This window comes from Oryx dammah, unplaced genomic scaffold (genome assembly GCF_014754425.2).
Source record: "Oryx dammah isolate SB20612 unplaced genomic scaffold, SCBI_Odam_1.1 HiC_scaffold_24, whole genome shotgun sequence".
Lineage (NCBI taxonomy): Eukaryota > Metazoa > Chordata > Mammalia > Artiodactyla > Bovidae > Oryx > Oryx dammah.
The window spans coordinates 32,887,726-32,913,193 of record NW_024070208.1 but is presented as its reverse complement, the minus strand read 5'-3'; the positions used below and the strand labels follow the sequence as shown (position 1 = coordinate 32,913,193).

Here is a 25,468-nt window from a genome sequence, read left to right as displayed (position 1 = left end):
GCGGGGCGGTGCGGGCGGTGCGGGCGGTGCGGGGCGGCGGCGGCGGCGGCGGGACCATGGAGCTGGGGGCGCGGACCGGTGAGTGCGCGCTGCGGCCGGCCGGCTGTCTGTCCCCGGCCTCGATCCCTGCCGGCTCCGGGCCGGGCGGAGGCGGGCCCCCGCAGCCCCGCGGCCAAGTGAACTTGCTGCATCGCCCGGGCGCCTGGGCGATCGACGGGGCCCAGTGCGGCCCGGCGCATCCTCCCCGCCGGCTTCCCGCGGTCGGTCTGCGGCCCTTGGCCCCGGTACGCGCTTCCCGGCCGCAGGGCGGGCGCCCGGGCCTCGGCCCGCGCCGCACACAGGAGCGCGGGGCTGCCCAGCGCCCGGGAACCTCGCGCCCCTCCGGGCTGCGCGCGCCCTCGCCGCACCTTGGCCCGTCCCCGCGTGCCCGCCGCCCGGGGTCCGGCCCTCTCCGCTCGGCTCGGCCCTCCCCCGGTGCTGCGGGAACCCGAGGTCAGGGTCCCGGCCTTGGCCTTCGGGCTGGGCTCCGGGAAGGGGTCGGCAGCCTATGAGCGGCGCGCTGCGGGGCCGCGGGGCTGCGGGGTCGCTGGGAAGGGATGCGTCCTCCGGGGAGACTCTCCCGGCGGGGCCCGGGGCTTCGGCCGGGGTGGGGGAAGCCTTTGCTTCTCTCGGTGTGCCGGCTCACGGGCAATGGCGATTTCTTCTTGGTTCAGTCTCTGCAAGGGAGAGTTCCCTGGTGGAGAGCAGAGTTCTTAATTATTAAGAAACTCAGCCGTAGGCTTAAGGGATGAATGGAACATCTCATTTCTTAGCTGCTATTGGGCGGAATAGGAATTCTTTCTCATTTGGGGGTGAATTTTAAATACTCAGTCACTACTAGCAATAATTACTAAGTTTTTAAAAGCTGACACTTTAAAAGGTCTGCTTTAGCTTTTGAAGTGCTTCAAATCAAGTGTCTCGTGGGGCAGGAGATACTAAAGAACTGGAATCCACATTTTTTAAGGGGAGGAGCCGGCCATTAGAAGTGTTTTGCATCTTAAAAAAAAAAATGAGGTTTGCCAAAAGTTTAAAATGTCTGCTTCTCTATCGAAATTAGGTTCAAAGTGTTATAATTGACTTACATTTCTTTTGCCTCTAGGGCAAATTCCGTTGAAGGTTGGTTGCTTCTTTTTGTATCTGCTTCACCCAACTTTCCTTTTCTAGCCGTGAAACAATGCGGAGATTCTTGAAAGCTAGTTCTTTTTATCTGCTTGAGAGGTTAAACAAAAGGAAGCCGGCCTGGTCTTTCCCATAGGCAGTTTTCATTGTGTGTCTGGGCTCCTTTCTAAGAACAGCCACAGTCAGACTCATTTTTCTTCATTTTTAAAGACCTTCTTAATTTATATTCATGAGAGTTGTGTCTTTTCAGACGTTTCGAGCTCACTAGGTTGGAAAGTTTGGTTGGCTTTATGTAGTTACCATCTGACCTGTAGTCTCTGTTTTCTTACCACAGTGAAAAGCTTGTTCTAGAACTATCTACGTATAAAAATTGTTCCTGCCCTTCTGGTTGCTGACCTGAAGTTGCATTATAGCATCGTTTTCTCTGTCTGTCTCAGATTTATTGACCAAATAGTCAATGATGTTCTACACCATTTTTACAAATTCTGAATATAAAGGTAGAAAAACACACTTTGCTAAGCAGTCCTGCCAGCATTAGCACATCCCTCCTCTTAAGTGTGCGCATCCCTCCTCTACAAGTGTGTCCTTGTAGGTGGGCTTTACCCTTCTTCCTGTAGAGACCTGCATGTGACAAGGAACTTTTGGTTATTGGAACATTTTGATTGAAACAGTTGCCTGTTTCAAGTGTTCAGAGTTAATCTGAGCTCCTGGGCCACTGCTGATGATCTTTCAGAGTGCCCAGAACTGTCTCGGAAGAATAACTATTTGAGATTGTGTTTTCCAGGCATAGGCGACTGTCATTCTTTATATTTTCTTGGGAGCGCCTCCACATGGCTGGACAGACCGCAAATGCTCGACTTCTCTTTTCCATCCTTGTTTCTCAGCACCTGGTTTTTCCAAATCCTCTTGGCATTTGGACCTCTGCATTCCTCTTCAGGGCTGGTTCTTTACCCCCAACTCATTTTAGGTAGGTAATACTGGAATATCGTAGACCAGCAGTGCATAAATAATGCATATTGTATAATAAATTTAACATCACTCTAGAGATCAGTGGAGTGGAAAGTCTGCAGTCTCCTCTCCTCCTCTTACTGGCGCCCTAGTCCTGTCCTGTTTCCTTCTCCATGGTCAGGTGTGTCCTTGGAGAACGGGCAGCGGGGCAAGGCTGGAGGGAGGGGAGGTTGAGGAGTAGGACGCGGTGGTGTGTGTGTTGGGAGAGGGAGGGGACAGGGCCATGCAGGGTGTTGGTTGGTGGGTCTCTGCTGTCCCTAGACACCAGGTCAGGGAATAGCAACCATTCCCTTGGGGGAAGATGCTGACCTTGTCAAGTTCAAGGTGCCTGCAGGGCGCATCGGTCAGTGGCTGCACTGGGATCTGGATATTGGGAGGTGTCTGGACTAGGAGACACATACTCGAGAGTTCTCAGCACTGGCTCCCAAACTACTTGCCACAGTGAACTCGCAGGGAGACTGTGGGGATTAAATTGTTGAAGGACCCTCAGCTGTGCAAACACCTGTCCTCCCTGAGCACCCAGGGACAGCTTCCACCAGGGTTTCTACCAAATTCCTTCTGATGGTGTCGTCTTTGCAAAGCTGTGACTTCCCTGCTTGCTAGGGAAGGGGTTGGGGGAGTGGTATCCAGTCTAACTCCAGGTGTGAGCTGTTCCACACAGGCACGTGGGCTGTTCATGGTTTATTTAACAGTGAAGTAAAATACCCATTTTCTCTCAATAGAAGTGCACTGTTTTCAAATGGGTACTAAGTTGCTAGTAGATACTTGTTACTTGCATGTAGCTAAAGGTTTCATTACTCCCTGGCTGTTTTCTGGTTGCAGTCAAGAGGGTGCAGTGAGCAGAGAAAGTTCTGGAACCTCTGCCTTTGTTAACAGCGGAGGCTGTGGAGTAGATCGGGTTATTCAGGAAGCATGTGTAGAGTGAGAAGAGAAGTGAAGAGAATGGACTCTATGGGGTTCTCGTATTTAAAAGGCAGGCTGCCCCGTCGAGACTGAAAGAATGGGAGTTGGGGACATGGGTGGTGTCTGGGAAACCATGATACAGTGCAGCGTCATTCAAGGGGGATGATAGCAGCCAGGTCATCACAGAGGTGATGGTAGTGGTGGCACGGTGACGGGAACAGGAGCGAGACAACTGGTTTGTGAGTGAGCTTCCTTGTAAACGGGGGCCAGAGTGTGGTGCTGAAGGGTGATGGAGGAGGGTAGGCGAAGGGGGGCAGTTACTTCTCTTTTACTGGAGGGGTGTGAGCATATTGAAGGACCAAGGGGCAGAAGGTGCTAGACAGACATGCCATTGGATGGTGGTTTCAAGGTTTCTGTTGGATTTAGCCCTAGGATGTAATCACTGAGTTTGGCAGGAGGCATCTCAAGGGCGCCTCACTGCTGTGGACTGGGGGGTGATGGAGGTAAGGGGGTGGAGCCAGTCAGGGAAGGCTAGATTTTGCAGGGGAGAGAGGGGCCTTCGCTTAGAGAGGAGCCCTAGCGCAGGGTGAGTTTTGTGTTTCGTGACAAGTACGGAACAGGGACCGGCACTCAGGGAGAGGGTTGTTATGAAATGAACTAAAATGGAACTGTTGCCGGAGATAGTAAAATCTTTGGACTGGGACTTCTGTGCTGGTCCAGTGGCTAAGACTCCATGCTCCCAATGCAGGGCCTCAGGTTTAATTCCTGGTCGAGGAACTAGAACCCACATACCACAACTAAAGACTATGCCTGCCACAGCAGAGATCAAAGACCCTACATGCTGCAACTAAGACCCAGCGCAGCCAAAATAAATAAATAAAAATAAATATTTTTAAAAAAGTTTGGATTGCACTGTAGCACAACTTTTAAGGTCCAGTACTGTCAGAAGTTTCTCTTGTTAAAAGCAGTCTTCTTAAGATGCTGTTTTCCTCTTAAGGCACGCTTTTCCTGCAGCAGGTGGTTCTTCTGAGGGTGGGTATTTGTGTGCACAGCCTTGTCATTTTCCCAGGTCCTGGTGTCCTCAGAGGGTCACATTGTGACGTCCTCTCTCTGGCTGCCCTTTCCTGGCAGTGCTTCCCTGGCCACTGACCTCAAGGCCAGTCTTGTTTGTTTCCGATCAGAGCCCCTCCCCCTTAACTTAATAGATGTCCTTCAATTCGAATATTCTCCATATTCAGATTTCACTCCGGATCTTTGGAGTCACCCTGATCTGTTTTTTTCCCTGGACCATGCCTCTTGTCTCTGAGGTTAGCTCTTCTTCACCTCTGTTGACTTTTTATTTTTAAAAAATTTTAAATATCCCAAACACCCCAGGGTATTTTCTCACTTTTTCAGGTCTGCTAGAGCCTCAGCCTCGATTCTGAGCTCAGCATCTGGGATCATTTCTCAGACTTTTTACAGATGAAACTTTTTTCCCTCTTATGCCTGTTGTTGGGGTGTCCTCTGACCTGGAACAATGGTCTTGAAATTGATGTAAAGATGTTTTCAGTTGTGTTCCATATTCTTGAACCTTTTCAGTGTTTTATTTATTTTAATTTCTTTCTTTTAGTTTTTGCTTTCTGGTTCTATTCAGGAGGTCCCCTCATGTTTAGATGACTACCATGTATCATGATAGTTACTGGTGGTGACAGGATTGATACAGCCAAACTCCTGTCCTCTAAAGCCAGAGAGGTGAGGCAGAGGGTTAATTGTCTCATTCATCATCTATAAACTCCTGATGGGCAGGAACCGGACAGGTGGTGCCTGTCTTGGTAGATGTGTCTGGCTTTGTCAGATGACCTCAGGTAAAGACCTCGATAGCTCATAGCCTTAGCTCAAAGGGGTAACACTCATTTGTCTTCCACCAGCCAACTTGACCTTTGGTCTCTGAGTACTTCTTACAGTATTGGACATTAAAAGTTGTGTTCCAGTACTATCCAAAGTTTTTTTTTTTTAATATTTATTTTTATTATTTTGGCTGTCCTGGGTCTTAGTTGCAGCCTGTAGGGTCTTTGATATTTGTTGTGGCAGGTGGAGTCTTTAGTTGTGGCATATGGGATCTAGTTCCCTGACCAGGGCTTGAACCTAGGTCCGCTGCATTGGGAGCACGGAGTCTGCCACTGGACCATGACGGAAGTCCCAATCCAAAGATTTTATTATCTACGGCAACAGTTCCATTTTAGTTCATCTCCTACCATCTTCTCCCTGAGTGCCGGTCCCCGCTTTGTGCTTGTCAACAGTTCAGTGAAATTCTGTTGGCAGTGTAAAGGTATGGATGTGATTGACTGTGAACCGGAGCCCATGTGGCCATATTTTATCCACTAAATGAATGAAATAGTGTATTCCTTGCACATAGAAGAGCCTCAACAAATATTTTTTCATTGACTGAATGTCATAAGTTTTGATTCATGACCTAAGCAGAGCACTACCCCTACTGTGTAATTTAAAAACTTGATTGGAGTAATTTTGTCCTGCAGGCATCACACTTATTTTCTTTCAGCATCTCATTGTATATGACACCGTGGTTTTTGGTTTTCACCTGTTCCTTTATGTAGTGCTGGGTTAGGGAATTACCTGGGCAGATTTCCGCTTTGGCCTGACATTGTAACTCTTTCCTCAGGCTAGAATGAATGCTTCTGGAGAGGCTCAGGGATTTAAATTACTCCTTGTGGTGCCTGGAAGGAATAGTGCCTAAACAGAGAGCCAAGTGTCCAGTCCAAAGTGGGATGGCATTAACCAGGAAGTTGCAAGGAGGGAGACGAAGCAGCATGTGCTCCTGTTGGTCTCGTCCTGTGAGCGGCTGTCCATAGCCTGGAAAGGGAGCCACAGAGTCACCTTCCGTTCCTGCAAAGTAACATCTTAATTTTGGTGCCATGATTGTAATTTTCTAATATAAGACATTCATCTATTTCAATAGTAATAGAAAACTAATTTGTTTTATAACCAACCTGTAGATTTAGAACATATCTTCATTCTTGGTTTTCTATAGGATTTGTCTCCCATTTTTGTACACCCTTTAGAGTTAACGACCTTGATTATTGATTTAAAAAACAGCAATACACAGAATCCCCCAAACTCCCCAGTCACCTGTCTTGGGATTTCAATTACACACGGCAAACAGCTTTGTTTCCAAAGGCTTGACTGAAGTGGAAGTTGTTCTTTGAGATATCCCAGGGAGGAAGATTATTAAAACGTTACTTCTTTATACAAATTGGCATTGTAATTTTGAATGGTTACAGGCTTGTCAACCTTAGTGAAGTCCCTACCTGAGCCTAATTAAAAATGCATACCTTCTGCACTGTTTGTCCATTGCAGTCACATAGGTTAGTTTAAAACTTCTTCCATTTCCAGGATGTCCAGGACATCCTGGACATTCTGCTCCTCCAAAAAAAAGTTATGGACATGACAAAACCTTAAGGCATCATTTGAAAGAACTGTATTAGGGATTAGGCATTAAAGGGTTTAGAAGAGAATTTATTTTAAGCCACATCTGTGGCCACTATTTCCTGCTACACAGTTTGGAAGTTTGTGGCTTTATTTCTTCAGCTATTTGGTTGCTAATGATTGTCAAATTTCATTTGAAACAAATGATATTGCCCTGTATTTTAATATTTACTCAGCATTTTTTTTCTTTTTTTGGGGGGGCACCGAAGTAGATCCACTGTGTATACGTGAAAATTCCAAGTACAGTTTTGTTTAAATGGAATGTGTACTCTCTCCAAATATTTATTGGGATACTTGATGATTTTATTGGACAGAAACAGTGGGGGCTTATCTCTCTTGTTCCCCCATTACATAAAGGCTTGAATTAACTTATAGGAGATACTCATAATAATAAAGCTCTTATAAATAATGAGAATCAAAACTCTGTGAAGATCGGAAATTAAAATAACAATACCTGTACTGTCAGTGGCATTCGAGCCTCCCAGGTCGTTGTTTTAGATGCGATGGACTTATTTGAATAATGCAAGATGTCAGTGACTCAACACGAGAAGCACCTTGGCTTGAGGTGGTGTGTGTTGGAAGCTCTGTTGGAATTCAGTTTATTCCTCTACTTACAAGTAATTTGAAGGCCGTTGTATTCTTCCTTCTCTATTAATGCTGGAAGGCATGGTCATAGGTGGATTTTTCACTCTTCTTATGGATGGTTTGAGGGAGAATGGGGAGATTTGGAATTAGGTAGCCTGGAAGTCCTGCCAGGCCAGCATAATTTTAATATCTAATATTGTCAAGGATGTTACAAGGAAAAAAATTAAAAGGCAGTCTCATTCATGAACATGCTTGCTAAATCCTAAAAAATAATAGTTAGATCTATCACTATAAAAGGACAATATATCATGTGCTATTTGTGTTTATTTTAGAATGCAGTGTTGGTTTAGCATTCAGAATCCAGTGTATGTCACCATATTAATGAAGGGAAAAAAAGCTAGACAATCACCATTAGATGCAGGAAACACTAAATTTAATATCTATTTGTGATGAAAAACTTTCAAGAAAACTAGGAAGAGTATCTGTAAGAAAATGTGCAGCAGATGTCATATTGGTGGTGAAATAATAAAAAGTGACCTTCTGAAATTGGAAATGAGATACAGATGCTTGTTATTATCACATTTATTCAGCATTATGTTGTAGGTTCTTGCCAGTGCAGTAAAATAAGAAAAAGAAATGAAAGATACAAGAGTTAGAAGAGGAGAAAATTTAGTACATGCAGGCAAAACTATTTTGTATGTATAAACATCCAAAAGATTATGTGTAAGCTATTAGACTTAAGATGTGTGTTTAGCCCGCTTGCTAGATTCTCTGTAGCCATAAACAATTAGAAATGAAGTTAATAAAGGTACTGTTTATAATAACAGTAAGTATCTGAATATACAGGAGTAGAACTTGCAAGTAATTTGCAATACCTTTACGTAGAAAACCTTAAAATATTTATAAAATTCAAGGAACAGGTAAGTAAAGAAGGAATATACTATGTTCATGGAATGAAAGACTAATATTACAGAGATGTCCATTCTCCCTAAATTGATATGGTTCCTTTCAACTCTAGTCCATAGCCTGAAAAAATCTGGAGGTGTGGAAATTGGCTTTGTGTTTATTTGTTTCTAGGATTTATACAAATGTAGAGAGCAAAGAATTTCAAGACACCCTTGAATAAGAACAGGTGGCAGGACTTATCAGATATCAAGTGTTTACAAAGTCATATATTCTAGACAGTGCAATATTGGCACAAGCGTAGGCAAACAGATTAATGAAACTGCATAGAAAGCCCTGAAACAGAACCAGAAATGTGTAGACATTTGATGGTATTACATACAGAAAGTTTGGAAAGTATGGTCTTTTTGAGAATTGATGTGTGATCCAAAAGAAAAATGGGTAAGAGATTTGAATAAGTATTTTACAGATGTACAGGTATGGCCATACAGATGGCCAGTGACCACATGAAAAGAGGCTTAAATTCATTAGGAATCAGGAAGCACAGATAGAAATAATCCTGAGATGCCACCGTAGAATCATCAGCTTGGCTCACGTGGAAAAGGCCAGACAGAGGCCTGTAGTGTGCAGAGCAGTGGGGCAGCAGGCACCCGTATCCCTGACCCATGGGTGTGCAAACTGTCACAAATATGGAGAATTGTCAGGCATTATTTACTAAAGCTGACTATCCACATACCGTGTGAGCTAGAATCTCTGTTCTAGGTGTACATACATCCAGCAGAAATGCTTGACCCTACCAGGATGCAGGTATGGTGGTGTTCGCAGCAGCATTACTGTAATAGCCTGTTTGGAAACAGCCTAGGTGTTCATCAGCAGTAGAGTGACTGAGTAAATTGTGGTGAATTCACATATTGTTCAGCGATAGAAATGGAAAACATTATGTTGCATGCAGTAACAATGATAATCTCATACATTTAATGTTGGGCAGAAGATGCTAAACAGCAGAATTCATAACTGCGAGATTTCACTTAAATAAAATTAAAAAGAGGTGTTAATGAGGGAAGTGATTCCCTTTGGGAAGGAGAAAGGATTAACACCTGAGCAGGCATAGAGGGCACATCTGAGGGTGCTGGCAGTGCCCTGCTTCATGATCTCTGTGAATTACCTGGGTTTGTCTACTTCATGGTAATTCTGTATAAGTTGTAGGTTTAGGGGGCTGTGAACCTTTTTGTAGATGTGAAATATTTCCAAGAAAAAAATTTTAAACATTTAAGTAGAAAAAGAAAAGGAAGAGGCCATTTGAGTCTTTTAAATGTTTTTAATGTAATTAAAAAGAAAAACCTTTGTTTTCACCTTGTTGTTGTTGTTCAGTCACCAGTCGTGTCCGACTCTTTGCGACCCCATGGACTGCAGCATGCCAGGCCTCCCTGTCCCTCACCATCTCCTGGAGTTTGCCCAAGTTCATGTTCATTGCATGGATGATGGCTTCCAGCCATCTCATCCTCTGACACCCTCTTCTCCTTCTGCCCTCAATCTTTCCCAACATCTGGGACTTTTCCAATGAGTCGTCTGTTCACATCAGATGACCAAAATACTGAAGCTTCAGCTTCAGCATCAGTCCTTTCAGTGAATATTCAGGGTTGATCTCTCTTAAGATTGACTGGTTTGATCTTGCAGTCCAAGGGACTTTCAGGAGTCTCCTCCAGCACCACAGTTCAAAGTCATCAGTTCTTTGGCGTTCTGCCTTTTATACGGTCCAATTCTCACAACCACTGGGAAGACCATAGCCTTGACTATATGGACCTTTGTTGGTAGAGTAATGTCTCTGCTTTTCAACACACTGTCTAGGTTTGTCATTGCTTTCCGGCCAGGAAGCAGTCGTCTTCTGGTTTCATGGCGCCACAGTTGTTTTGTGCTGGTTTGTGTCCTGTGACTCTGTAGAACTTGTCTTTTGGTTTTAGCAGTGTCACTGTGGATTCCCTAGGACTTTCTACATATAGGATCATGACATGCTCTAGTTATGAAATTGACTGCTGCTGCTGCTAAGTCGCTTCAGTCGTGTCCAACTCTGTGCGACCCCAGAGACGGCAGCCCACCATGCTCCTCCATCCCTGGGATTCTCCAGGCAAGAACACTGGAGTGGGTTGCCATTTCCTTCTCAAGTGCCTGAAAGTGAAAAGTGAAAGTGAAGTCGCTCAGTCGTGTCCGACTGCTAGCAACCCCATGGACTGCAGCCTACCAGGCTCCTCCATCCATGGGATTTTCCAGGCAAGAGTACTGGAGTGGGGTGCCATTGCCTTCTCCATGTTAATATGACATGTTGTGCTAATTAAATTTGCGGGGTTAAGCTAACTTTGCATTCCTGGGATAAATCCAATTTGTTCATGATATGTAACTCTTTATATGTTTCTAGATTTGATTTGTTAATATTTTGTTGAAGGTTTTTGCATCTAATTCAGGAGGGATATTGATGCATAGTTTCCTTGTGGTATTTTGTCTGGCTTTGGTGTCAGCATAAAACTGGTTCATAGAATGAATTAGGAAGTGTTTGCTCTTGTAGCAGAATTTGTGAAAGATTGGTATTTATTTCTTTTTAGATACTCACCTGGGAAGTCATTTCGACCTGAGCTTTTCTCTGTGGGAAGATGTTTAATTACTAATTCAGTCTCTTAACTTGCTGTCTATTTATCCAGCTTTTCTCTTTCTAAGTCAGTTTTGTTAATTTATATGTTTCTAGGAATTTCTCTTTTCATCTAAATTGTCTAGCTTAGTGGCAGAAACATCTTCAGAGTAGTCCCTTGTAATCCTTAGTAGTGATCCATGTCTGTTCTTTCCTTCCTGACTTTACCGATTTGTGATTCCTCTCCTTGTTTCATGGGCAGTCTAAAGGTGCGTCGGTTTTGTTAATCTTCTACCAGCTAGGTGGAACTTAACTTCAAAACTGTTGAAAAATGATCTATGAATGTGTTTTAGACTATAGAATTTTAGAATGACAGTTGTCCGGAACTGTCTTTTTACTGTGAAACTGTTGTACAGCAAGACTAGATAAACTAGATTAAAACACAAAAGTAAATAAAATACGCAAGCTAGAGAAGGAGAAAGATGGTGATGGTCCATTATAGGTAAATTATTTAATTATAATTTTTGCTTCCCTTTTATTGAGTAATTTTGGAAATAGGCAAGTAAAATTCAAGTACTTTAATGTTTTGTGGATTCCAGACAAACATTAAATCAAAATACGAAAGATAGGAAATAGGTTGAAAATAATAGTTCTTCTTTATGAGGGAACATTTGTATTTTGGTTTGTTTTCCAGATATAACAAAATCTCATATATATTATCACCTTGCCTATTTTACCATTTTTCTTTTGTCTCTGAACTTTTGGGGGGGAAATGAAAAAAAAAAAGAAAAAGAAAAACGTGACTCTCTTTGCGTCCTGGTGATCCTGCTCCATCCCTCACTATGATCTTTAGAGATGGTGTGTACCTTTGTGAGGAGCTTCCCCAGTGGCTCACAGGTAGAGAATCTGCTTGCAATGCAGAAGACTTGGGTTCAGTCCCTGGGTCGGGAAAATCCCCTGGAGGAGTGCATAGCAACGCACTCCAGTACTCTTGCCTGGAAAATCCCATGGACAGAGGAGCCTGGCGGGCTGCAGTCCACGGGGTCGTACACAGTCGGACACGACAGCAATATTCTTGTGATGACCCTTTCCAGCGGGAGACGCCGTTCTAACAGTGAGCATGCCCACTGATCATGCATGGTCGTCAGAAACAAATGAATGAGCCCAGAGAAAAATGAAACTGAATCTTGCCCGAAAAACATGATTTCTGGGTTGACTGCCTTTCGGAAGCCTTAGCTGTTGAAAATTAGAGATGCGTGTATTTCCAGTCACTTCTTATTGTGTATTTTGGGGTTTCCAGTATTTCCAAGGCACTTGAAAATAACCTCTTCAGTTTTTCCTTTTAGAGCAGTTATTAGGATAGGTTCTTATTAATGTGAATGTGTCCAAAAGTTGGCTTTCGTGTTTTTTTCCCCCTCAGAAGTGCTATAGCATAATGTATTTAAAAATATGTGCAGTTTCTGTTTCTATTAGGAACATCTCAAAAAACCTCAGTGAATGGAATCCCTTTCAATGGGCTTTGTATAAAAGCAGCCAAGCATTAGATTCATATGCTTTTGTAGGTCTAGTTAGCTTTGAAATATTATTTCTGAAGTGTTGGATTTCATATAATACATTTCAGCACTTTGTTGACTTTTTTCTGCCCCGTAATTCTAGCGTCAGCCTCAAATTATTTCTGGTACTTTCAGATTTTTTTTTTTTAAGATTATGTTTGTTTTACAAGCACTGGTTTGTTGGTGAAATGAGAAACGCTTCCTTCTCTGGATGGATGGAATATGATTTCTTTTCCTGAATTGAGTGAAATTTGATATATCTCAAGTACTAAAATATATAAGAAAGTACTAAAATATATAAGATTCAGCAAGTTTTATTTAAATTTAAGTTCCCAGAAGTTCTGAAGTGCCAGAGATATGAACAGTAATGAGTTAAGCCACATTTTAGGAAAGTTGAATAAATCTAAACCCAGAGAGGTTTCAGTTGACCAAAACTTTTTGATCTGTTGTCCTTCCTTCTCCCCCGTTGCAGAAACAGTAAATGTTACATCCTAAGGCTATGTTTGTAGTCCAGTTGTTAAAGAATCTGCCTGCAATGCAGGCAGAAAGACATCTATTTCTGCTTTATTGACTATGCCAAAACTTTTGACTGTGTGGATCACAATAAACTGTGGAAAATTCTGAAAGAGATGGGAATACCAGACCACCTGACCTGCCTCTTGAGAAATCTGTATGCAGGTCAGGAAGCAACAGTTAGAACTGGACATGGAACAACAGACTGGTTCCAAATAGGAAAAGGAGTGCGTCAAGGCTGTATATTATCACCCTGCTTATTTAACTTATATGCAGAGTACATCATGAGAAATGCTGGACTGGAAGAAACACAAGCTGGAATTAAGATTGCCGGGAGAAATATCAATAACCTCAGATATGTAGATGACACCACCCTTATGGCAGAAAGTGAAGAGGAACTAAAAAGCCTCTTGATGAAAGTGAAAGTGGAGAGTGAAAAAGTTGGCTTAAAGCTCAACATTCAGAAAATGAAGATCATGGCATCCAGTCCCATCACTTCATGGGAAATAGATGGGGAAACAGTGGAAACAGTGTCAGACTTTATTTTGGGGGGCTCCAGAATCACTGCAGGTGGTGATTGCAGCCATGAAATTAAAAGACGCTTACTCCTTGGAAGAAAAGTTATGAGCAACCTAGATAGTATATTCAAAAGCAGAGACATTACTTTGCCGACTAAGGTCCATCTAGTCAAGGCTATGGTTTTTCCAGTGGTCATGTACGGATGTGAGAGTTGGACTGTGAAGAAAGCTGAGCGCTGAAGAATTGATGCTTTTGAACTGTGGTGTTGGAGAAGACTCTTGAGAGTCCCTTGAACTGCAAGGAGATCCAACCAGTCCATTCTGAAGGAGATCAGCCCTGGGATCTCTTTGGAAGGAATGATGCTAAAGCTGAAACTCCAGTACTTTGGCCACCTCATGCGAAGAGTTGACTCATTGGAAAAGGCTCTGATGCTGGGAAGGATTGGGGGCAGGAGGAGAAGGGGATGACAGAGGATGAGATGGCTGGATGGCATCACTGACTCGATGGACGTGAGTCTGAGTGAACTCTGGGAGTTGGTGATGGACAGGGAGGCCTGGTGTGCTGCGATTCATGGGGTCGCAAAGAGTCGGACATGACTGAGTGACTGAACTGAACTGAACTGCCTGCAATGCAGGAGACCCGGGTGATTCCTGGGTCGGAAAGATCCTCTGGAGAAGGAAATGGCAATCCACTCCAGTATTCTTGCCTGGAAAATTCCATGGACAGAGGAACCTGGCAGACTGCAGTCCATGGGGTTGTAAGAATCAGACACGACTTAGCGACTAAACCACCACCACCACCAAGGCTATGTTTTAACCATCTCTCGCTGTTGTTGTTGTGTTGTTCAGTTGCTAAGTTGTGTCTGCCACTGCGACCCCATGGACAGCAGCATGCAAGGCTTCTCTGTCCATGGGATTCTCCAGGCAAGAATTCTGAAGTGGGTTGCCATGCCCTTCCTTAGGGGATCTTCCTGACCCAAGGATACAACCCATATCTCTTGCATTGCAGGCAGATTCTTTATTGTCTGAGCCACCAGGGAAGCCCATTCTATTAAGAAGTATTTGTATTTGCTTTTTAAACTGTGAATTTGTTATTTCCTGTTTTTGTTGTTTCTTTGAGCAGTTTTTCCCGGACACACTGTCCTGTGGCTTTGGGCCGCCTCTCCATTCCTCGTCTGTATCACATCTGTAGGATGTCCCTTCTTAGAGCCATGACCGTCTGTTGGAGCTTCCCTTGCTTTCTTCAAGTTTGCCTTTGTGGTTGGGCGGCTGCGTCAGGACCATTTCAGTCTCCGCAGGTAGTAACAGGCATCAGGAAGATGGCTGTCCCCTCAGTAGCCAGGAAAGGTTGGGTGTGCAGAAGCCACGGCACACCAGAAAGAGATCTGAGAAAGGTCCTGAGAACTCAGTTCAGGGCAGTTCATTTTGGGCTCAGGACAGTGAATCTCTGACCTCCTGATCCATGTGCTCAGTCATGTCTGACTCTTTGCAGTAGCCCACCAGGCTTCTCTGCCCATGGGATTCTCCAGGCAAGAGTACTGGAGTGGGTTGCCATTCCCTTCCCCAAGGGATCTTCCCCACACAGGGATCAAACCTTGTCTCCTGCACTGGCAGGCGGATTCTTTACTGATGAACCACCAGGGAAGCCCCTGACCTCCTGTAAGGTAATGCATTTTTGCCTCCTGATTCCTTACGTCTCTAACTTTTAAGTGATACCTCTGGTGCTCTCCTGTCATTCCCTCCTTTCCAGAAAAGCAAAGCAAAGACACCCTTGGTTTTGCAGGATTATGGAGGTCCAGTGAGCATGATAACAAAGGCACTTCATCATGGCTGAATGACAGGGGACCCATACGTTAACAGAATGGGAGTTCAGTTCAGTCACTTAGTTGTGTCCGACTCTTTGCGACCGTGAACCGCAGCACGCCAGGCCTCCCTGTCCATCACCAACTCCTGGAGTCCACACAAACCCATGTCCATTGAGTCAGTGATGCTATCCAACCATCTCATCCTCTGTCGTCCCTTCTCCTCCTGCCCTCAATCTTTCCCAGCATCAGGGTCTTTTCCAATGAGTCAGCTCTTCACATCAGGTGGCCAAAGTATTGGAGTTTCAGCTTCAACATCAGTCCTTCCAATGAACACCAGGACTGATCTCCTTTAGGATGAACTGATTGGATCTCCTTGTAGTCCAGGGACTCTCAAGAGTCTCCTCCAACACCACAGTTCAAAAGCATCAATTCTTCAGCATTCAGCTTTCTTTATAGTCCAGCTCTCACATCGATACATGACTACTGGAGAAACCATAGTCTTGACTAGACAGACCTTTGTTGGCAAAGTAATGTCTCTGCTTTTTAATATGCTGTCTAGGTTGGTCATAACTTTCCTTCCAAGGAGTAAGTGTCTTTTAATTTCATTGCTGCAATCACCATCTGCAGTGATTTTGGAGCCCAGAAAAGTAAAATCAGCCATTGTTTCCACTGTTTCCCCATCTATTTGCCATGGGAAGCCTTCTCCTAGTCCTTTTTCTTGAGGGCTGGATGGTTTCTGCTGGAATACAAATGAAACACTCAGGATTTTAAAGATATTTACTATGAAAATCCCTAACTGTGGCAAATGAAGGTGTCTTATAATTCACAAGAAATATTTGCTAAGAGTGCTTCTCTGGAGCACTTATTTTTGGAGTAGAAGTGTGACTTTAATTTCCAGTACTAGGCAGTGAACATAATTTTTATGAAACTAGTCATGGGGTCTGAAATTAAAACTGTATGGCCTCTGTTAACCTAATCTACATTTAATATATTCACTGCAGTATATTGAGAGTCCTGGTTGTTAACCAAAGAATTATTTATTGCAGAAATTATTAAGGACGGCTTAATGGAATTGACTTATAATTTCATTCATCTCTTCATAACTACCAGATTAAAGGATGCTTTGTCTTGAGTTCAGTCATTTCCTCAAATTAAAATAAGGAACCTATAAAATCTTTTTCAGCTTTATGGGGAATGTTCATGGGCAGTGAAGAAATACATGAAATAATTATTCAGGAATCTTTTTAGACTCTGTATGCTGAAGGTACACATAGGATAAGAGGTTTGGGGATCTCTTGCAAAGTCAGAATTGCCCTGCAGATGACCTTACAGAAAGTCAGAACTGTTTCAAAGACTTTGTAAACGAAAAAGATGAAAAGAGTTTCTCCTTTGATAGTTCCGATGGCTGGTGCATTTGGCCAAGGACGTGAAGGAGAAATGTCTCCCATTCTCTGAGGAGTGATGGTGGGGTGGGGGAGGAGCAAATTCCCTCTGAATCAGAGCTTCCATCATGAAATACATTAATATCCTCCCAAGTGATAGCATGGGAAGCACAAAAGGAAGAAAACTTGGCAAAAATTGACAGAAGTGAGCAAATATGTAATTGTAGCAGATGCTGTGTTCATGTCGAAGAGAGTGAAAGGATGAAAACTTGGAGGAAAACAGGATATGGATAAAGGGGAACGAATCCACGAGAAGTAAAAATGCCGTCGTTTCAGGACCTATGTGATACTGAATAACGGTTGAGTTTAAATACTAATAGCAGGTGCAGTGCAGGAGACCTGGGTTCAGTCCCGTAGACAGAGGAGCCTGGTGGGTCACAGTCCATGGGGCCACAGAGTCGGACACGACTGAGTGACACACACACACACACAAAATAGCTGTGTACATTACCCTGCCAATGTCACACAGAATCAGACACAACTGAGTCACACACACACACACACACACACACACACACACAGCAGCTGCTTACTTTACCATGCCAGAGGAGCCCCCACTCAGCTAAGAGGCTATTCTGTGGTGCCTTCTAGTTTGGGGCCAAGGCACTTAGGTAACCCCTGAACTGGTTTAAAGAAAACACATGGTTAGAAGTGATTTGCTTATAGCTAATACATTAGGTAACAGTTGTTTGGCTTTATTTGGTCATATGGGGAAGTGAGACGATTGAAACGTGTCACACGTTGCTCCTGTTGACGCGTATGGTTTGTTTGGCTAATAAGTTAGACGGTAAGCTTCTCGAAGGCAGCGGGCTGGTTCTTCTCCGTCTTAGAGTTTGGTGTCACAACTTACATACAGCAGGGACCCAGTCGCGTCTGTGGACGTCATAAATCAGTAAGCGTTCACTGCTGAGTCTGCATGCGGACCGTCAGACCATACACCCCAGAGCAGCCGCGTTCTGGAGAAAATGCTTGTTGCTTTGCCATGTGTGTGTTTTAAGTTCAACTGTGGCCCCAGATGCCTAATGAAAGATTTACTCTGTGGCTGATGGTTTCCAGTGTGAGTGGAGGTTGTAGCTGAGGATGGTGCTCTAGAAACCTTACTTCCCAGGCCCAGGCAAGAGAGAAAGGTTTGATGTTGTTCCCATGGATTCTGTGAGATTTCGTGTTTTTTTGTTTGTTTGTTTGTTTTGTTTTAAGGCTATCTTCTGAGTGATCTGGGGTTGTATAGCAGACAGGAGTGCTGTGCACCAGTGGCAGAGAACCTGGGTGTGTTTGCTGGTTGGAATCGTCGTGTTCTGAAGGAGGCCTCGTCTAGTGCATAATTCTGGCTTTGTTTATAGGATTTTTAATAATGAAGTAATATTTGATTTCTCCAAGTAGTTTAACATTTGGCTTCTGTTGTTCAATCATGTTTCAAATGATTGTGGCTCAGTGGTAAAAAAAATCTGCCTGCCCATGCAGGAGATGCTGGAGGGATGGGGTTGGACCCAGGGTCAGGAAGATCCCCTGGAGAAGGAAATGGCAGCCCTCTCCAGTATTCTTCCCTGGAGAATTCCCATGGACAGAGGAACCTGGTGGGCTACAGTCCACGGGGTCGCAAAGAGTTGGGCATGACTGCATAGGATTTTCAGTAATGACGTAATATTTGATTTTTTCGGGTAATTTAACATTTGGCTTCTTGTACGATCACGTTTTGAAAGACCTTCTCCACTGCAAGACACATATTAAAAAAAATCTTCCATTTCTTTCAGTCCTTTGTTGGCTCTATGTGAAATTTCTTTTGCTATAAAGGATGGGTTCAGACTCAGTGGATTTTTAACCCTCTAATGGGTTGTTACAGTAGCATTTAATAATAATCTTTACTCCAGTGGTTTGAAATGCCACATCCATTTTAGACTGAGTTCCTAGATGTGTATGTATTTGTCATTTTCTGCATTTTCTAATCTGCTCCATCATAGGTGTATTTACTCAGAAGTCAGCACCACACTGATTAATTACTGTAGCTTTAATGCCTTTGTATGTGATGGGGATGCTATCAGCTCTTTAGTCTTCTTTTTCAGAATTTCACATCTCTGCTTTTATTCCCATGAGAACTTTAAAATCGGCTTGTCTTGTTCCTAAGAGGATTGTTGGGCATGCTTACCGAAAACCTTCCTCTGTGATGAGTGACACTCTGGATTCTTCGGGCCCCATCTGTGTTGGTAGCCTAGAGACTTGATTTTAAACCTAGTTCTGACATTAACTGGCTTTGTAATAAAAATCAGATTCACGTTTTACTATTTTACACCTGTTTGCAGGTGCTTTTAAAGAATTGCTGTGTACTCACTTTTTTTTTTTTTAACTTTCTCAATCTCTAGACGCAACTATTGTAAGAACCCTTAACATTTTTTAGCATTGAAGTGGGGTGCTCGTCCTTGCAAAAGTTGGAACCAACTGAATTAGAGTCCTGTAAGCTCTCTTTTGTTCTAAAATTCAGTTCTAGATAAACTAGAGGTGGTATATCATCAACCCCATCAAGGATTGGATTTACATCTTTGTCGTTGCTGAAAGGGCTACTCCAACAAGAGAAACTGCAGAAGTGGTTCTTGGCAAGATCATTTGTCTGTTTCTTTCTTTTCCTCTGTAAGCAGTTGGTGTTTTGAAAGGAAGCATATTGTCTAGATTTTCAAAGTTCTCTAAAAACAGGATGGGGGAGTGCGTTATTTTCGAAGCATGTAACGCAACTGCATCTTCAGCAGAATTAAGTGCTTTGAAAGCTTGCATTCTTTGTGTTGTCACAGTTGACTATTATGATTGAAATAAGTATGTATATGTCTTCTTCCCTTTCTGAGTGTTTGTTGTTAGGGCCGGAGAAAGCCTTGGATGGAATGATTATGGGAGGAGACAATCAAGGCTGTGTTAATTCTCAGATGAGCCAGAGTTTACATTTTGAAGGGCACATCACATCTGTACTCTGTAGGATTCTGTAACAGATTGGAAAATAATGGAACAAATGATGGGAGAAGATTGGCCTTCATCTGTCGGTGAATAGCAGTTACCATTAAAGTGAGTTTTAAAAGTGAGGAGATGACAATTTCTTTTTTTTGCCCCCTCTGGAAAATTCAGGATTCATGGATTTTAAAATTGTTATGGGACTTAAAGAAAAAAAAACTAAAAAAAGAGCCACAAAAAATCCTATAATTCTACCAGAATGGTATTCTGAAGTGGAGGGTGAGGTTTGGGATGTGTTGAATCTAGTTACAGCAGACACAGTCTTTTTAAGAAACGGGAATCATAGGGATCAGTATAGTCATCAGATAAACTTGTTAAATCATCACTATGAAATTTGAAAGGTTAAAGAAGAGGGTTTAGGAAAAACAAGAGCATAAGAAAATAATCTCAGAGTATGGCTTCCCTGGGGGCTCAGTGATAAAGAATCCGCCTGCCTTTGCAGAGACTGAGGGTTCAGTTCCTGGGTCAGGAAAATCCCCTGGAGAAAGAAATGGCAACCCACTCCAGGATTCTTGCCTGGAGAATCCCATGGACAGAGGAGCCTGGCGGGCTACAGTCCATGAGGTTGCAAAGAGTCAGGCATGACAGGGCAACTGAAAAACAGCAACAACAATCCTACATTTGGAAAATTCAAACTGGGAGTCAGTTGACTGGATCCAGATGCTGTTTGTGTGCTAAGTAGGAAGAGGACATGCTAGGAACGTGGGACTTCAGTCAGTAAAGCCCTTGATGTGAGTTTCCTTCATTGGCGCATACATGACGGGGGTCAACCAGAATCAGAGTCTCAGATTCCAGGTCCTGGGAGGAAAGCCAGCCAGCCCATTTTGGGTCATGTCTGTCCTGGTCACACTGCGGCTGGGGAGCATGTGTGTGTGTGTGTGTGTGTGTCTTGTCCGTCCTGGTCACACTGCAGCCGGGGAGCGTGTGTGTGTGCATGGGTTCGGGGATGGGGGGAGGGGTGTCAAATTAACCCTGCGTGTTTCTATCCAAACTGACTTCTGTGTCTGTTGTCAATCACAGATTGCCTTTTGGGAAATACATAATTTTTTAATAATTATTTATTTATATTTGGTTGTGCTCAGTTTTCATTGTTGCACAAAGGCTTTCTCTAGTTGGAGTGAGCGGGCTACTCTTGTTGGGGTGTGCTGGCTTTTCCTTGTAGAGGCTTCTCTTGGTTTGGAGCATGGGTTCTAGGTGTGGGAGTTTCAGTAGTTGCGGGCTTCCATAGTTGCGGCTCTGGCTCAGGCGTTGTGGTACATGGCTTAGTTGCCCCAAGGCACGTGGGATCTCCCTGGACAAGGGGTCAGACAGGTTCCCTGCATCACAAAGCAGATTCTTAATCACCGAACCACCAGGGAAACCCGGGAAATACGTATTTTTTCCTTAGATTCTAATTTGATCTTGGGCGCCCTTTGCTATCTGAAAAAGCTTCCTTTATAGTTTATATGTGTGCCAGTAAAAGGCAATGGCACCCCACTCCAGTACTCTTGCCTGGAAAATCTCATGGATGGAGGAGCCTGGAAGGCTGCAGTCCATGGGGTCGCTAAGAGTTGGACCCGACTGAGCGACTTCACTTTCACTTTTCACTTTCCTGCATTGGAGAAGGCAGTGGCAACCCACTCCAGTGTTCTTGCCTGGAGAATCCCAGGGACGGGGGAGCCTGGTGGGCTGCCGTCTATGGGGTCGCACAGAGTCGAACACGACTGAAGTGACTTAGCAGCAAAGTGTCAGGGTGTCTGTTCCTCAACCCTGGCCAGCATGTAGATTTTTGTGTCTTAACCTTTGCTAGTATAATAAGTGAAAATAGCATATGGCACGGTGGCTCTTCTCTGCATTTATGGATGTCACTTGAGGTTAGGCACTTCTTCATGCCTAGTGTTAGTTGCTCATTCTTGTCTGACTCTTTGCAACCCCATGGACTGTAGCCCGCCAGGTTCCTCTGTCCATGGAATTCTCCAGGCAAGAATACTGGAGTCAATTGCCATTCCCTTCTCCAGAGGGTCTTACCAACCCAGGGATCAAACCAGGTCTCCTGCATTGCAGGCAGATTCTTTACTGTCTGAGCCACAGGGAAGTCCTCTTCACACCTGCTCTTCTGTTAATCACTGGATGGAGCGTGACTTAGTTCCCTTAGCTCCCTGTTTTTGTTCAGACGAGTCCCTGGGCCGCAGGGAGTCTTCTGTTTTGTGAGAGGATTTGTTTGGGAAGAGTTTCAATTTGTTCTGTCAGGCATCAGATATAGCACTAGGAGTGGTTCATCTTGGGACCGGCTTGGGCAGAGGGAGCTGGCAGGTGCCAGCAGAGCACAGAAGGAAGTGAGCATGCCTGGTGGGAACCGCCAGGACCAACAGGTTGATCGTGATCAGTAGGACTGTAGCCGTGACCACACAGCAGGCATCAGGGACTACATGGTCTGGCCAGTTACCTGTGTCACAAGTGACCAAGTTCCATGAAAGTTAGAGACCTTGACCTGGTGTGGGGGTGTCCGTAGATGCCTGTGTAGGAGACGTCTTGCCGATTCAACATTGGTTGAATGCTGAGAGTAAACATCCTTTGGGAATGATTTTGCATATATCTGGTATTTAAATCTCCCCTTTGGTTATTTCTTCAAAGCACCACGGAGCTGGGCAGAGGTGTATGTGCACTTCTCTTGCAGTTACATTGAAAACAGTCCCGTTCGTGAAGGTTGGGGTGGAGTGGACCGTCTTCTTCCCAGTGTTAGACCTCGTGCTCTGCATGATCTTGGACGCGGTTAGACTTGCGCTGCTTGGCTAGATGATTCTTTAGATTTTAGCCTTTGTGAACAAACACCCTTGTCATGCGTCTCACGCTGAACTGGAGCAGGGCAGCATCCCGTCCCCATGTTGGTTCCTTGACTGACCACCACCACCTCTTCCTGGATTTCTGCCAGCGCGGGTGAAGGTGGCCTCATAAGCTCAGGTTATAGCAGTGACTGGGGAATGTAAACACGCCTTTGTTCTCGTGTGTGTAACTTTCCCTCCCCTGTGAATGAAACCCATTCCGTTTGGGGAAGCTGGTGCTGAGCCCACATCTGAATAGCGTTAACAACAGGATTTCTCATTAATATGCTTTGTCCATCCTCGCCAGCAAGACACCGTCCGGATGTTCTTGGCTCGAGGCTGGAATGCTCGGGTTTCTACCCTGCTCTTTTCTTATCTGTGATCCTCTGCTGAGAAGATCTCTCTTCCCCATTTAATCAGACTCAGAAAAAAAAGGGTGAATCTTCTGACTACTGTTTTTAATTGTAAGATTGCCATCTCTCACTCTGTAAAAAGATGTAACGTGATGTTTACTTTCACTTCAGTCATTTAAAAAAAAAATTTTGACCTTTCTTATTTGAGTGGAAAACTAAAAGGAGGCATAAGTTGATAAGTTGATGATTTTTATAAAATGTCTTTCTTCCTACAGATCTCATCTTTAAATGTAGATCTTAAACCAGAAATATCCCCTGAAAATCTACTTGTAGAAAGTAATCTGGCTGAGACCTAAGTACAAGGCAGATCTAGATGAGATCACTGAGGAAAAGTTCCAGATAAATACATTTAAAATCTGACAGTCTCATAATTCTCTAGTTTCTTCTGTATAAAAAGAGGGATGAAACGCCACACGGACTTAAAGCAGGCTGGCTGTTCACTCCCATGGGCACCGGGGATTCATCAGTGAACCAGACAGTGAAAAAACTTTGCCCCACCCCTGCTGAGCTGCCGTTAATGGGAGAAGTGGGCAGTAGAGGAGAAAACTTAGTTACACACACGTGCGCATTGGAAGGGGGCGGGTGGCCTGGGGGAAGAGGAATCCCTGAAGGACAGGGAGGTGGCCAGAGTCCGAAGGGAGAGATGAGGGCAGAGTGGTAAGAGAGGGGAGGCCAGGGGCCAGGTGCCTCTCCCAGGCCATTGTATGGCTTGTGGCTTTTACCTGAGTGAGGTGACCAGCCCGTAGAGAGTTTCAGAGCAGGAAAGGCTGAGATCCAGCTCCTCTGCTGACAGAATTTCTCTACCTTCTGAGTGGGGAACAGGCTGTTGGGAGCCATAGGTGGAGCTCAGGCCTCCCTGGGCCGGTTGCCTTCCTTCACTTCCTGAGTTTTGTGTTTGAGGCTGAAAGAGGTGAGAGCTTGTAAGTTCGCCTCCTGGGGATACTGAAGGGTAAACCATAAAGGACCCAGACACTTTTTCAGTTGTCTTAATGCCACCTTTATTTTTCTAGACCTGAAATTAAGTCACCTGAAATTTGCTCTTGGTTTTTATTTTACATTTTAAGTCAACTTCAGATTTTTTTTATTATAGTTGATACTCTTTTTATATCATCTATTAATGTTTGCCTCATTAGCATTTATTTCACATGAGATTCTCTTGCAGATTTATTTATTTACCCTTTCTGGGATGCTTACCAGTAGAATCCATGCTCCACAAAAACAAGGAATTATATCTTTTACTGCATTTTTCACTCGGTCCCTAGTACCTAGGCACTAGTACATAGTAGATACCCAAGAAATAATTTTTTCATAAGTTAATACTGTAGATACTATTTTGTATGCTTTCCCATGTAATTTCGTTTCATAAGACTTTTTACCATGTAATTTGGAAGTCTTCTAAAATGCAACATAGGTGGTTGCCTAATAATTTATTTTACAAACCTAACATAATTTGCTTTAAATTGTTTGTCCTTTTTCTCCTGTGTTTTATTATTTTAAATAACACTAAGGGGAGCATCTTAATTTACGAATCTTTGCCCACATTTGTGTTTACTCCTTTAGAATATATTTATATATATAGTGTGGAGAAGGTGATGGCACCCCACTCCAGTATTCTTGCCTGGAAAATCCCATGGACAGAGAAGCCTGGTGGGCTGCAGTCCATGGCGTCACAAAGAGTTGGACACTTACTGAGCGACTTCACTTTCACTTTTCACTTTCACGCATTGGAGAAGGAAATGGCAACCCACTCCAGTGTTCTTGCCTGGAGAATCCCAGGGACAGGGGAGCCTGGTGGGCTGCCGTCTGTGGGGTCACACAGAGTCGGACGCGACTGAAGTGACTTAGCTGCAGCAGCAGCATATATGCAGTGACACATTGTAACTCAGATGGTGAAGAATCCACCTCCACCGCAGGAGACCTGGGTTCGATCCCTGAGTCGGGAAGATCCCCTGGAGGAGGGCATGGCAACCCACTCCAGTGTTCTTGCCTGGAGAATCTCATGGACAGGGGAGCCCGGTGGGCTGTACAGTCCACGGGGTCACAAAGAGTCTGACACAGCTGAGCGACTTTCACTTTCACTTCCATATATATAAAGAATTGCTAGTTGAAATCATTTAAATAGTTTAAGGCTCTTAACATATGCTGACAACAGAAGTATAACAGTTTCTACCTCCACTGGCATTTTGGGGGAGCGCCTTTCTGCTGGCACTTGCTCTCAGAGGCTGTTTCTTCTCATCTGTGTTCATCCCCTTGGCCTCCCGCCCGCCAGGTCTCTGTTCCGCCCGCCCAGTTACGGCCGTGCTGGCGGACCCTGACATTCTTACCCTGGGCTCAGCTCTGTTCACTGGGGCTCTGGGGGTCTCCCTGCACCTCGGGTCCCCTCCTCCAGGCTGGTAAGTGTTCCCTTTCCATCACGACCTGCTCCTCCTGCCGTTTCCTGTGGAGACAAGTGAAGGTTGGGGGTGTGGGAGCCATTCTCAGTTCCTTCCCATTTCCTCTTTAGCGATGAGCTACTTTCCAGGCGACTGAAATTTCACCTGTCTTTCTGGGCGGTTATCATTCCCCCCTATTTCTGTCTCCTCCCATGGGCTGTGTTTCTCCTCCTCAGTGTGTTTCTGACGTGGCTACTGCAGGGTGTGACCGGGGGCTCCGGAGACTTGAATGCAGACGTCTCATAGACTGTGATAGCTTTGTGTATCTGTCTTGTTTGCATGAACAGGTCCCCTTTGGGAGAGGGGGGGCGGCGTTTATGGACCCCTTTGTTACAGCGGC

The 25,468-nt window shown here is 44.3% G+C and overlaps 1 protein-coding gene across 1 annotated transcript in view; it reads left to right on the top strand.

The window, feature by feature from the left end:
• The first annotated feature begins 11 nt into the window (after nt 1-11).
• WASF3 (WASP family member 3) overlaps nt 12-25,468 on the top strand; it is a 76,561-nt gene continuing 51,104 nt past the window's right edge. The window contains exon 1 of the mRNA XM_040266765.1: nt 12-78. The gene's annotated coding sequence lies outside the window, so the exon portion shown is untranslated. The remainder of the gene's footprint in view (nt 79-25,468) is intronic.